This window comes from Macaca mulatta, chromosome 16 (assembly GCF_049350105.2).
Source record: "Macaca mulatta isolate MMU2019108-1 chromosome 16, T2T-MMU8v2.0, whole genome shotgun sequence".
Lineage (NCBI taxonomy): Eukaryota > Metazoa > Chordata > Mammalia > Primates > Cercopithecidae > Macaca > Macaca mulatta.
In genome coordinates, this window is record NC_133421.1 from 88,558,545 (window position 1) to 88,571,631 (window position 13,087).

General features: G+C 55.2%; 1 protein-coding gene and 4 long non-coding RNA genes across 15 annotated transcripts in view; 3 read left to right on the forward strand and 2 right to left on the reverse strand.

Moving 5' to 3' along the window:
- Window positions 1-1,894, reverse strand: LOC144336017 (uncharacterized). The gene is made up of 2 exons (XR_013407409.1): window positions 533-1,894; window positions 1-395 (listed from the first exon to the last, which is right to left on the reverse strand). It is a non-coding gene; the product is annotated as an uncharacterized LOC144336017 (long non-coding RNA).
- The window catches only part of TIMP2 (TIMP metallopeptidase inhibitor 2), a 73,611-nt gene that overhangs the window by 22,034 nt on the left and 38,490 nt on the right, over window positions 1-13,087 (reverse strand). The window lies entirely within an intron of this gene.
- LOC144336024 (uncharacterized) overlaps window positions 133-13,087 on the forward strand; it is a 21,299-nt gene continuing 8,344 nt past the window's right edge. The window contains exon 1 of the long non-coding RNA XR_013407416.1: window positions 133-187. This is a non-coding gene — a long non-coding RNA (uncharacterized LOC144336024). The remainder of the gene's footprint in view (window positions 188-13,087) is intronic.
- Window positions 3,754-12,179, forward strand: LOC144336023 (uncharacterized). The gene is made up of 2 exons (XR_013407415.1): window positions 3,754-5,587; window positions 11,899-12,179. It is a non-coding gene; the product is annotated as an uncharacterized LOC144336023 (long non-coding RNA).
- LOC144336021 (uncharacterized) lies at window positions 7,705-11,219 on the forward strand. Its single transcript, XR_013407413.1, has 2 exons — window positions 7,705-8,097; window positions 9,041-11,219. It is a non-coding gene; the product is annotated as an uncharacterized LOC144336021 (long non-coding RNA).

The following is a 13,087-nucleotide window of genomic DNA, read 5'->3' on the forward strand; positions in this document are numbered from 1 at the left end:
TTTTATTCTTTTTTTTTTTTTTTAGATGGAATCTCGCTCTGTTGCCCAGGCTGGAGTGCAGTGGCACAATTTTGGCTCACTGCAATCTTTGCCTCCCAGGTTCAAGTGATTCTCCTGCCTCAGCCTCTCCAGTAGCTGGGATTACCTTGTCACCACACCTGGTTAATTTTTTTTTTTTTCAGATGGAGTCTCCAGGCTAGAGTGCAGTGGCATGATCTCAACTCACAGCAACCTCTGCCTCCTGGGTTCAAGAGATTCTTCTGCCTCAGCTTCCCAAGTCGCTCGGATTACAGGCAGCTGCCACCACACCCAGCTAATTTTTGTATTTTTAGTAGAGACAGGGTTTCGCCATGTTGACCAGGCTGGTCTTGAGCCCCTGACCTCAGGTGATCCACCTGCCTCGGCCTCCCAAAGTGCTGGGATTGTAGGTGTGAGCCACAGTGCCCAACCTTAAGTTTTGTATTTTTAGTAGAGACAGGGTTTCATCACATTGGCCAGGCTGTTCTCAAACTCTTGACTTCAAATGATCCACCTGCCTCGGCCTCCCAAAGTGCTGGGATTACAGGCGTGAGCCACTGCGCCAGGCCTGGGTGATTCTTTGCAGTAACACAGATTCTATCAAGGGCACAACAGGGGCAGGCTCAGAAAGTTTCGCCAAAAGGAGACATCAGCAGGCACACTGGCAGACCCAAGGGACAGATGCTGAGGAAGGACAAACAGAAGAAAAGAGGAGCCCAGCTAAGCCACAACCAAAGAGGAGGGAGATGGAGAAGAGGCAGGGCTGGGGCAATTCCAGAATATTCTGGAGCCTGAGGTTGCTGACAGGCCATGCAACACACGGCTTTCTCCTAGCAATTAAGCCAGGACTCTGTTCTGCTCCTGGTAACCTGAGGACAAGCAGATGGGTAATTCATGCAGTCACTCGGGCAGGGTTGGGTAGAACCCTCCCTTTTTTAATTTCAAGGCCATTAGTTGGTGACATGGTCTGTTTTAATGGCTTTAAAAGCTTTGCCCTCCCAAACTCAGCTATTCAGGGTCACTCTGGGTAAGTGCTATGTTAGGGTGGATATGAGCAAAACAGAGAGGAAAGGAGCAGACCACGCCAGGCTCCAGGCAGCCTCCCAGCCCCAGCCCCAGCCCCGGCCCACGTGGTCAGCTCAAATCTCTTGGAACCCCTTAGGCAGGGCTGTCTCTTCCCACGGGGCATGGAGGCCCACAGACTCCACCTGTGTCCATGCCCCCGGGCCCCAGCAATGCTCTCTGGATCCCAGGCTCGCACCAGAGTCCCGCACCAGAGTCCCGCACCAGAGTCCCACGCCATTGCCCCACTGCCCCGCCTAGGCACAAACCCCATTCTTCTTTCGTCTTCTGTTGGAGCTGAGTCATGACTGGCCAAGGCCACAGGTTCCTGTTTCCCAGGCTAAGCCAGGCCTCATCCTGAAAAGCCACATCTAGGAAATGTCTCCCGGCAGGCCACACCAGAACAGAGGGCTTTGCCCTGACTGCCCCCTATTTCCAGTGCCCTCCCAACCATCCTCTCATCCACTGACACCAGCTGTCTTTTTGTATTCACGTTCCTTTCTGCTCAAACATCATCCTTGGCTGCTCCCTGCCACTCCCCCTAAAATATGAGAGCCTTTGCAACCTGAAGTCAGTCAGGCGACTCGGCTGCTGTGCCCAACACTCCCTACCCGTGCTCCTGCTATTCTACCAGTTCATAATACTCCCCTGCCCTGAACACGCCCAGGTGCATCCATACCTCTGAACAGGCAAGTTTCTTTTCTTTTTTTTTTTTGAGACAGAGTCTTACTCTGTCACCCTCCAAGGCTGGAGTGCAGTGGTGTGATCTCAGCTCACTGCAACCTCCGTCTCCCGGGTTCAAGTGACTCTCCTGCCTTAGCCTCCCAAGTAGCTAGGATTACAGGCATGCACCACCAAGCCTGGCTAATTATCATATATATTTTTTTGAGACGGAGTTTCATTCTTGTCGCCCAGGCTGGAGTGCAATGGCTCGATCTCGGCTCACTGCAACCTCCGCCTCCCAGGTTCAAGCAATTCTCCTGCCTCAGCCTCCTGAGTAGCTGGGATTACAGGCACCTGCCACCTTGCCAGGCTTATTTTTTTTTATTTTTATTTTTTAGTAGAGACAGGGTTTGGCATGTTAGCCAGGCTGGTCTCGAACTCCTGACCTCAAGTGATCCACCCACCTTGGCCTCCCAAAGTGCTGGGATTATAGGTGTGAGCCACCGTGCCCAGCCTGAACAGGCAAGTTTCTTCTGCCCCAAATGCCATCTCCCTCTCTCTGCCTGGAGAACTTCTCTTCATCCTTCAAGACCCAGCTAAAATAGCCCTTTTCTGTCTTCCTCTGGGAAATCCTGTCCTTCTGCAGCACTTGGTATATTCACCATCTCTTTTCCATCCTGCTGTCAATTCCTGCACACCTGTCTGCTCAGGGCCCTGGGAGGTCCTAACAGGTTGAGGCTAGATTCTGACTGCAGAACAGGTGGTGCTCACTGTTTGCCAGATGGAGCTGAGATGCTGCCGACAACTTTGGGCTGGCGGCCCCGGTGCGGTTTGTCCTTGGCTGTCTTGCTCCCTGCCTAATCTATATACCTTATGACAATGCTGCACCAAAAAATGTTTATGCAACTCGGTCAGTGTGCCAGATTAACTTAGTCAAAGTTTGCTTTTCATGTAGCAGAGTCACCAGTACAAAAGCAAACCAGGGCTGGGCACGGCAGCTCACTCCTATAATCCCAGCACTTCGGGAGGCCACGGCGGGCAGATCACTTGAGGTCAGGAGTTGGAGACCAGCCTAGCCAACACGGTGAAACCCCATCTCTACTAAAAATACAAAAATCAGCCAGGTGTGGTGGCAGGTGCCTGTAATCCCAGCCACTTGGGAGGCTGAAGCAGGAGAATTGCTTGAACCCAGGAGGTGAAAGCTGCAGTGAGCTGAGATCATGCCACCACACTCCAGCCTGAGCAACAGAGTGAGACGCTGTCTTTAAAAAAAAAAAAAAAAAAAAAAAAAAAAAAAAAGAAGGCCGGGCGCAGTGGCTCACGCCTGTAATCCCAGCAGTTTGGGAGGCCAAGGCGGGCAGATCACGAGGTCAGGAGATCGAGACCATCCTGGCAAACACGGTGAAACCCCATCTCTACTAAAAACACAAAAAAATTAGCCGGGCGTGGTGGCGGGGGCCTGTAGTCCCAGCCACTCAGGAGGCTGAAGCAGAATGGTGTGAACCCGGGAGGCAGAGCTTGCAGTGAGCCGAGATGGCGCCACTGCACTCCAGCCTGGGTGACACAGCGAGACTCCGTCTCAAAAAAAAAAAAAAGCAAACCAGCAGAATCCAAAGGAATCAACAGTTCCAGAAGGAGTAGCAAGCCGGCCTTTACTACAGTCTACTGAATTCTGTATGTTATTTTGGAAATTTCTGGAGCTGTTTTTCTTTTCTTTTTTCTTTTTTTTTTTTTTTTTTTTGAGATGGAGTCTTGCTCTGTCATCAGGCTGGAGTGCAGTGGTGCAATCTTGGCCCACTGCAACCTCTGCCTCCTGGGTTCAAGCAATTCTCCTGCCTCAGCCTCCCAAATAGCTGGGATTACAGGCACGCACCACCATGCCCGGCTAAGTTTTTGCATTTTTTTTTAGTAGAGACAGGGTTTCACCATGATGGCCAGGCTGGTCTTGAACTCCTGGCCTCGTGATCTGCCCACCTCCCAATGTGCTGGGATTACAGGCATGAGCCACAGTGCCTGGCCTTGGAGCTGCCTTTCAATGATCCACTATGCTGCACAACGCTTAACGTACAATAGGCACTCAATAAGCATGTCACTGGAGTTTAGAAAATAAGCAAAGATTACTTAAAAACGGCCAAAATGTTGCATCCTACCCTGGGCATTGAGGTTCACATGTTGTTCTCTTACAAAAATGCCTAAGGCTCCCAGGTGGCAGCTGGGCACTTGTTTGAAGGAGGCAGCAAGAGACAGAGATCTTGCATTCGCCCTTGGATGGCTGGGTGATCTTTGAGAAGTTCCTTGACTTCATTGAGCCACAGTTGTTCACACCTAAGACGGAGACGATGACAACAGTCCTGACACTTGAGAGTTCATGGTGATGGCTACAGGGGCTGGTGTGGAGCCTGCAGTGCCCGGGAACTCATGTACGTATGGTTCAGGACCACGAGCATCACAGAGATGAGCAAGGCGAATTCTCTCACTCCTGTGGGTGAGGCATTGGGACGGTGGCATCACGCCACTCAGGTACGGAGACCTCGTCCTGGTCAGCAGGTCACAGAGTCTCGATTTGATGCAACCTCCCAACGTGCTAGCTTTGCCTGGGGGCTGCAGAGGATACACTTCCCTCCTTTAAAGTGTCCGAAAAGAGGAGGCTGGTTGAACCAAGGGTCCAGGGTAGCCATGCAGGGTTAGGACTAGAAAGAGAACTGGCAAGGAGGCCGCCAGATGCCTGCAGGGAAGTGGGGGTGAGGGGCCTGGAGGAGCAGAGCCTGAGGGTATCCCCATCTCCACTGGGCTGCTTTAGTCTGCTCCTGGGGAACAGAATTCCGATTCTTCAGGGTCTCTTTAAATTGGGGGTGGGCACCTCCTCCCCCACTTTGCAAAATGAGAAATTACATGAAAGAAGGAAAATGGGAATCAAGAGAGGCAAAGAAGGACCAGTTCCACGGCAACCTTCCCCAAAGCACCAGCGTGCCGCAGATATGACGGAGAGGGGCTGGTTGACAGCTTTGATCAGTGCACACCGGTCGGCATAGCGGGATCTGCACCGCTGACCTGCTCAGAGCGGTGGGTACCTGTTGGCGGTTGTTGCCCAGAGGCGACAGCAGGTGAAGAGAGGGTACAGGGTGGATCCTGCATGCAGAAAGCCTTGCCTGGGAGGAGCATCCAATCCAGGCAAGGCGACAGACGACGGACAGGCACGCAGAGAAGGAGAGTTTCCAACGGCCAGTGGTGGACAGAGGAGGAGGGAGGGAGAGCTCTCCAGAACACATTTCCATGCCAATAGCAATGGTCCGCACTCTGGGCTCCGGGATGGACCACCAGGACTGTAGGGGAAAGAAGGCCACTCCAAAGGGAGGGCCTCTCTGAGTCCAGACCATGTGAAGAACAGGGCTGGGGAAATCGAAGAGATATAAGGAATCTGGGAAGAAATGAAAATCGGGGCACAGACACGTTTATTGAACACCTACTGGGTGCTGGGCCTGGTGTTAGGCACTGGGGCGGGGGGGTTGGCGTCAGCCCATCTCCTGTCCATGCCCCGAAGAGGGGACTGCTCTGCTCCTCTGCCCCGTCCCCAAGGAGCCAGAGGCAAGCTGCGAGAGGGGGGAGTCTTTATAAAGATTCTCGTTCTAACTGCCCTGAGCCCAAAACCTACGGCCTCTCCCTGAGCGTCTCGGATTTCGTTTTTCCTTCTTTCCCTTCTGCTGTGAACACAACATCTGGGTTTGAGATCAAGGGTGATACACTGGCTGATGAATTCACTGCCAGATGCCGGCTACTGGAATGTACAACCGTCGGCTGAATTCAAAGCACACACAACCGCGGGGTCCCCACCCCCACCCCTCCGGCCCAGGACACCACATGATGTCACCTCCCCCCCTGCAAAAACAACCCCTCACGCACCCGCCCGAGTGGGGACGGAAAAGAACTGGGTGGGCGGAAAACCAAGGTCGCGGCGGACGATCCAAAGAGGACGGGCTACGGTCAGCCTTCGAGAATCACAACAGCCCCTGGAAAACCAGGAGGCCGCACTGGCTGCTACTCTCGGACGGCCGCAGACAGTGAAGGCGGCTTACTGGAGAACCTGGTGTCACCAGCATGTGCCAGGGCCAAAGGCTGGCCTGAGGGGCGGCACCCTCCAGACTCCAGCCACGCCAGCCCCAGGCAGAGACGCCAGGGCTTCTGTGGCACGGTCCTCTCTTGTTCTCTCTCCTCGGTGTCCCCTCTGCTGCCATCAACATGTGGGTCCTGCATCCTCATGTCCCCTTCACACACCCACCAACACCTTTCCAATCCTACTGTGTCCACAAAAGCACTACGGAAGTTCCTGCGGAAAATAAGAACAAGCTATGCCCACAACTGGGGGAGGGAGCCAGACCCCAAAAGGAAATTGCCTCAAAAGGCCGGGTGCAGTGGCTCACACTTGTAATCCCAGCACTTGGGAGGCCAAGGCGGGTGGGTTGCTTAAAGCTAGGAGTTCAAGACCAGCCTGAGTAACATAGCAATACCTCATCTGTTAAAAAACAAAACAAAAAAAACAAAACAAAACAAACAAACAAAAAACCCACAAAAATTAGCTGGGCGTGGCGGCATATGCCTATAGTCCCAGCTACTCAGGAGAATTGCATGAACCTAGATGTTCAAGGCTGCAGTGAGCTATGAACGCACCACTGCGCCTTGGTCCTGGGTGACAGAAGGAGACCCTGCCTTTGAAAGAAAAAGAAAATTGCCTCTAAGAAATGCATTTATTCCACACTCATTGAATTCTCTTTATTATCTTGCCAGGGCCCAACTGCTCGCTGGAGGGATCCCACGTGCCATATGTATAAATATACCATACAGAACATTTCCACTTGAGCCACTCTGCCGGGCCCCCAGGCCCCGGTTTGGGACAGGCAAACCAGTGGACATCAACACCCAGCCTTTAGACCGCTCACAGCCTCTTCCCAGGGCGCTCCACACCCTGTAACAGCACAGCGCCTATCTTGGCTGAGGGACGCGCTCAGGCAGCAGGAGAAGGTGGCCCACTGTCCCTCAAAGTCACCTGTCTGCCCAGACGAGGTGCAGGGATCCCTGGGACTCAGAAACACATTCGGCTGCTAAACACACAGTGAAAACCCGGCCCGATCATCTGCGCCTTGCGTGCGCGCTGACTCGGACTGGGAGGGTTTGCTCCGTATCACCAGAGGGCACTGGCCCTCCCAGCCGTCCACCCTCTTCTGCAGGCTCCAGCTTCCACCTGGGGAGGGGCGCCCACAGGACCCGCACTGCCAGGGAAAGCACCTCCCTCCCCTCTGTCCTATTCTGCTCATGGCCCAGTGGAGAATGCCAAGGAGTCCCCATGCTCTGAACATCGGTCATTCCTGGGAGTCAGGTGGGGGCTTCAAATACGTGCCAAAGACCCTACTGGTCCAATCACTAGTGGGTGGGGGGCATTCTGATGCTGCAGCTGGGTCAGAGTCAGCCCGGAGCACCCACAGTGGCAATGAAGACCAGTGGCCACTGCATCCCAGGGGCCAGCCCTGGAGGACTCTGCACTGTGTAGATGCAAATACAGTCTGCAGGCCGGAGCTGCCAATGTCTTCCAGCGTCATTTGGTTCATTTGCCTCTAGGTGGAATTGCATGCCAATCATTTCAGAGGAATTATTCTCTCTCCCAGATGAAACCCAACCTCCACGTACTCCTGGGCAGGATCCAATGGCAGTTGCAGGTGGACTCAGCCCTGTTCATTTACTGGGGAAGCACTGCGACGTTCCATGCCTCCTGTCTAAACTCTCCAGAAAAGCGGGGTACCATGAGCGCCAACATCTGCACCCTCAAATCACACAGTTAGTAAAGCCCTTGCTAATGTTTGTAACTATAACTTGCGTTGCCATTCAGGGTGAGAGTCTCTTGTCCCTTTTGGGTGGATGTGACGACACCATATGGCTGGTCAATCTGGCTGGGGCTGCTTGACCATTGACTTTTTTTTTTTTTTTTTTTTTGAGATAGAGTTTCGCTCTTGTTGCCCAGGCTGGAGTGCAATGGCATGACCTCGGCTCACTGCAACCTCCGCCTCCTGGGTTCAAGCGATTCTCCTGCCTCAGCCTCTGGAGTAGCTGGGATTACAGGTGCCCACCACAATGACCAGCTAATTTTTTTTTTTTTGTATTTTTAGTAGAGACGGGGTTTCACCATGTTGGCCAGGCTGGTCTCGAACTCCTGACCTCACATGATCCACCCACCTTGGCCTTCCAGAGTGCTAGGATTACAGGCGTGAGCCATCTGGCCTGGCCTGACCATTTTGATTAATATGTCTAAAGTGCCAGTTGAGCGTGTACCAGGGCCCCTCTGCCCCAGCCACCCCCAAGATCAGAGTCTGAAAAGGGAGGTGAAGCCTCTTTTCCCCACTTCTGGTGTCTACACCCTCAGCTCGGGACAGATGTCCAGTAACACAGCTGTGGCCCTGCCCTGCGACTACTGTAATAAATGACTGTATTTCTCATAGTCCTGCTCTCAGATCACTGTGGGATCCCTAAATGTTTGGGTGTAACTAATCTGGGATCATAGTAAAGACCACTTAGAAACATGGAAGTTCTCCATTCAGGCAGCACCTCCTTCTTTCAGCAGGATGGGGCTGACCTCGCCAGCTGGAGCAGCAGAAGTGGCCACAGACGCTGCCAGGGATGGCAGACGGTGATCCAGGAAGGGGCTGTGCTTACAAGGACCCCACACTTGCTCTAGTCCTCTAGGTTTGGAGGCTACGCCTCTCCCTACGGAAATGCACGGGGCGCAGGCGCACAGGGCAAGGCTGAGTAGCCAGGAAGTGTCACAAGGGTTGTGAGGTGACAGCGAGGGTTAGCTGGTCCAGCTCACCTTCGGCCTCTGGCCTCAAGTGACACAGCCGGGTGCCCTCGGTGGACAGTCCGAGGGTCTCCCCCGAGCACTGGGCTCTGCCCTTCCTTGGCCCCTTCATGCCGGCCCCTTCTGGCCAGCAGTGCGTCAGACCTCCTCCCAGCTCACTCCTTTTAGGGAAATGAGCAGAAAAGGGGGCTGTGACTTGGTAATTAAAAACAGCCCCGTGGTGCTGGGCGGGACCCAGCTCTTCCCGCCCTGCAGCTGCTGCCGAGGCCAGACCCACCCTCAGGTCCTCCAACCTCCTCGGTCCCCAGAAGCCAGCAATGGGGCCTTCTGGGGAGCAGGAAAGACCTCAGCAGAGGGGGCGGCATAGCACACTGGGCATCTGTCCCCAGCTGAGGGTATAGACACCAGAAGTGAAGACGTGGGGCACCACCTCCCTTTCCAGACTCTGATCTTGAGAGTTTGTGGGTGGCTGGGACAGAGGAGCCCCAGGTCCACCCTCAGTGGTGACTTGCAGCTCTGGAGCAGGGCAGGACCGTGACATCCAGGGTGAGGACAGAGGACTTGGCCAGCATGACTCAGGCCAGGGTGAGAAATGCCTGGAATGACAACTACTCAGAAAAGATGTTTTGTTGTCGGGGGGCGGGGGTGGGAGGGAGGGTTGGGCAGAGAAGATAACAGGGCACACAACAGAGATCAGGGGACAGAAGCACAGCCTCAGCCCTGGGCCACACCACCTGCCAGCGGGCACCTGGGTGTTCCAGGCCTCGCCCCGCCAGGGAACGCTCCCTCCTCAGCTGCCCAAGGTTTTAGCGCACGTGAGCTGCTGGCCACTGAGTGCCCGTCTCCATGGAGACCAGCTCTCCCATCTCACTTCCTGCCCGTTCGTTTTGGCTCCCCTTGGGGAACTCGAGTGAAACAGCATCTATCAGAGCACCTCAGCCACGCAGAGCTAAGCCGCACTCTCTGCCCAGCCTTCCTGCTGCCCTCCCCACCCCAGGGCCCTGCTCCCTCCCTCTGCGGCCCTGGGAGGACCTCCAGCCCACGTCCTGCTGCCCTCCCTTTCCCTCGTGGGCCAGCAGGTCTCATGCCAGAGCCTCCGGCTGGGCTCGGCCCTTCCCATTCACGTGCTGCTGAATCACTCGAAAAAAATGCACTGACCCTGGGAGGATTTGCTGAGAACAGGGCGGCTTTGTGGAGGGAAGTGCAGCTCTGCATTTTCTCCGCCAAGACCCACGGAAGAGCCAAGCTCAGCCCTGCACACCCCCAGCCAGAGCCGGAGCAGGGACAGGAGCAGGACCGTGCAGGGCAGGAAGCAGAGGGAGCTTGGAGAGGCACCGAGGGAACCCCCACCCGTCCCTGCAACCCGCCCCCCAACAACGGCTGAGCAGGGGGCCACGGTGACAGCTCCGTAGCCAGGGGCAGCAGCAGATTCTCTCCTCGTGCTGTTGCTGGGGGGCTGCAACTTGCTGCATTTCTCAGGAGACAGAAACAGGGACGTGAAGGCTGGAATCCCGGGGGCCACACACCCAGGAGAGAATGAAAGCGGGGGGCCGGTGTCCCCACTCCTCTTTCCCTTCCTCCTCAGCACAGCCTGGCAATCGAGCCCCATGCTGAGCGGCCCCCAGCCTCCCTGAGCTTGTCCTGGGGGGTGTGCGACTGTGTAGCCCCGTCTCCAGCTGTAGGATTCGGACTGGGCTGTCACGGCAGTTGCAAGTGCAGGCTGCACCCCAGCCCTCTGCCCCGTGTCTTCTTGGAGGTCTCGATATAAGCTCCTTGCCATTTGTACTCATTGGAAGAACTACCGCAGGTCAGGGAGGGTGCTCTGCCCACCCCTCCACTCTAAAAACCCTATATCCCTTTGTCTTATGTGTCTGAGATCCTGGTCACACAGGGCTTGGGGTGGAAGGGAGATTTGTGAGGAGAAAAGATGGATCCCCCAGGGCAGTTCCCAGTGTGGGGTCACATCCAAAACCCAATTGGCCAGCAGGTTGGGGGAGAGCAGGTCAGGAGGTGAACAAGGGGCACCTGCCAGACCCCGTCAGCCTCCCCCAGCCCATGGACAGCTGACCTCAGCAGCAAGCACAAGCAACGCCGCTGCTCCCCCTCCAAGCCTTGCGGACAAACAGGGCAACCCACGCACCACTGCTCAGCCACGGGGGCCTTCCTGGGTCCCTGTGGTTTCGGGAGAAGAACGCACAAGGCAGGGAGCAAAGAAGAGCCCAGAGGACGAAGGTTCCAGCAAAAGCAGAGTGAGGCGGGAACACGGAAGCTGTGCCCCAAGGGTGGGAGCAGAAGCACCAAACCAAAGCAGAGCTCTAGAAGGTGCGAAGTGTTCAGAGCAGGAGAACTGTGCGGGGTGCCTGGAAGTGCTTTAGGAGTATGAAGCTGCACACGGCCACCACATCCGGGGTCCTCACCACTGCTGGCATGGCAGTGCTCTCTGGAAACCTCAGGAGCCCCACACCCTTCCGGGTGGCTCCATCCCTTACTTTACAGTCAAATGGAGGCTGGGCAAGGGCTGGGGTGTGAGTCCAGGGGGCACCCCTGAGCCCGCCAGCATAGCCTTATGAGGTGCCTGGCACTTCGGGGAGGATTTAGGCTCACAAGGCAGGGGGCGGGCCCTGTGCACCTGTGTCTGGAACAGGGGTGGTGGGAAGAGAGATGCTGCAACCTGGGTGTGAGGGGCAGGAGGTGGAGGGCCAGGCCTTGGAGGAAGTGCAGAAACCTTAACACTCTGCCCAGGTCACCGAGCTGTTGGCAAGTGGCAGAGCCAGGGCTCCAACCCCGGCAGTAGGGCTCTCACCGGCTCCTGGTGGAGGCATGGGACGGGGTGAGTCAGGGGAGGCTGGAGGCTGCCCCACGGGCCTTTCCACTACAGTCCAGCTGTGCCAAGGTGACCAAGAGGGGAGGGGAACACAGGCGCTGCCAGGCCCTGGGATGGAAAGTCACCCATGACATTTCCGTAAGAATCACTGGAAGGCCACGGTTTTGGGTGTGGGCGTCCTGGAGAGCTGTTTTAGTGCCCACGCCAATGCCCCAGTTAAAGAACCAGCCCGTCCCCTTAGCCTTCTGCAGGACAGGTGGGAAAGGGCCGGGTGTCTGGTCCTGCTGCCATGGGACAGTGTAGGTGTGACCGTCCGGGCAGAGATGAGTCACCCTCCACCCTGTCTCACTGCCTGTTTCCACACCTAGTTTTAGCTCAAGTGTGGCCAAGAAGGGGCGATTCCTAACCTAGAACACACGGGTCACAAATACTACCTTTGAAAACAGAAACAAGAATAACCCACTCAAAGGCAGGCTGGTCCCTCCATCAGACTGTGGCTTCCAGGCTAAGGCATGAAGACCTTGGCTACTCAATGTTTGGGCCCCATTGTGGCCATGGCTTTTAACTCAGTCATCCCCTAACATCCTCTCTGCCCTCTCAGACAGAGGTGATGTTATAGTGACAGGCGGCTACGCTCCAGGTCTCCATATGCAAAAAATAGCCAGACACAACGCAAGTGCAGGAACAGCAGGAGCACGGTGACACCCTGCCCTGAGAAATCCTTGTGGCTTTTGAGGAACAGCAGCCCTCCTGACCCCCAGCTTCCTTCTTAATCATGTTGAGCCTACAGCAAATTGTGGAGAGACTTTGCAACCCTAGCCCATGACATTCCGGAACCAGAGGATAGATACAAACCAGGCTAAGATCAAAATTTGCTTTTTTTTCCCCCTAAGATAGGGTCTCTGTCACTCAGGCTGGAATGCAGTGGCGCAATCACAGCTCACTGCAGCCTGGACCTCCCAGGCTCGAGGGATCCTCCCACCTCAGCCTCCCTAGTAGCTGGAACTATAGGTGCAGGCCAGTGTGCCTGGCTACTTTTTGTTTTTATAGAGACACAATCTCACTATGTTGCCCAGGCTGGTCTCAAACTCCCGGGCTCAAGCCATCCACCTGCCTCGACCTCCCAAAGTGCTGGGATTACAGGTGTGAACCACCATGCCCGGCCCCAAATTTTCTCTACTTGGCCTCAAGCAGAAAGCCACAGACAACAGAGACCTAAGCTACTGGTGATTTAAAAACCCAAAAGCAAAAACAAAAAGTCTTGTGGGTTGCTGCTCCCACCCCGTCCGAATGAGCGTAACGCTTGTTGGTTCCACGAGCTTCATGTTCTTCAGGGAAGTCCGGCTCAAGTTTCTCAGAGGCATGCACTTGGGGTCCCGCTGGGCACCTCGCCCCACACAGCCAGAGTTCCAGCTGTTACTCACTCATCACCTGCGTCCTCCACCAGAGCAGGAGTCCTGTGGTTCCATGTGCATGACTCACTGCTCATCTCTAGTGACTAAGACAGTGTCTAGGACTCATATCTGTACATTTATTTATTTATTTTGAGATGGAGCCTCCCTCTGCCCCCAGGCTGGAGTGCAGTGGTACAATCTCAGCTCACTGCAACCTCTGCCTCCTGGGTTCAAGCAATTTTCCTGCCTCAGCCTCACGAATAGCTGGGATTACAGGCGTGCACC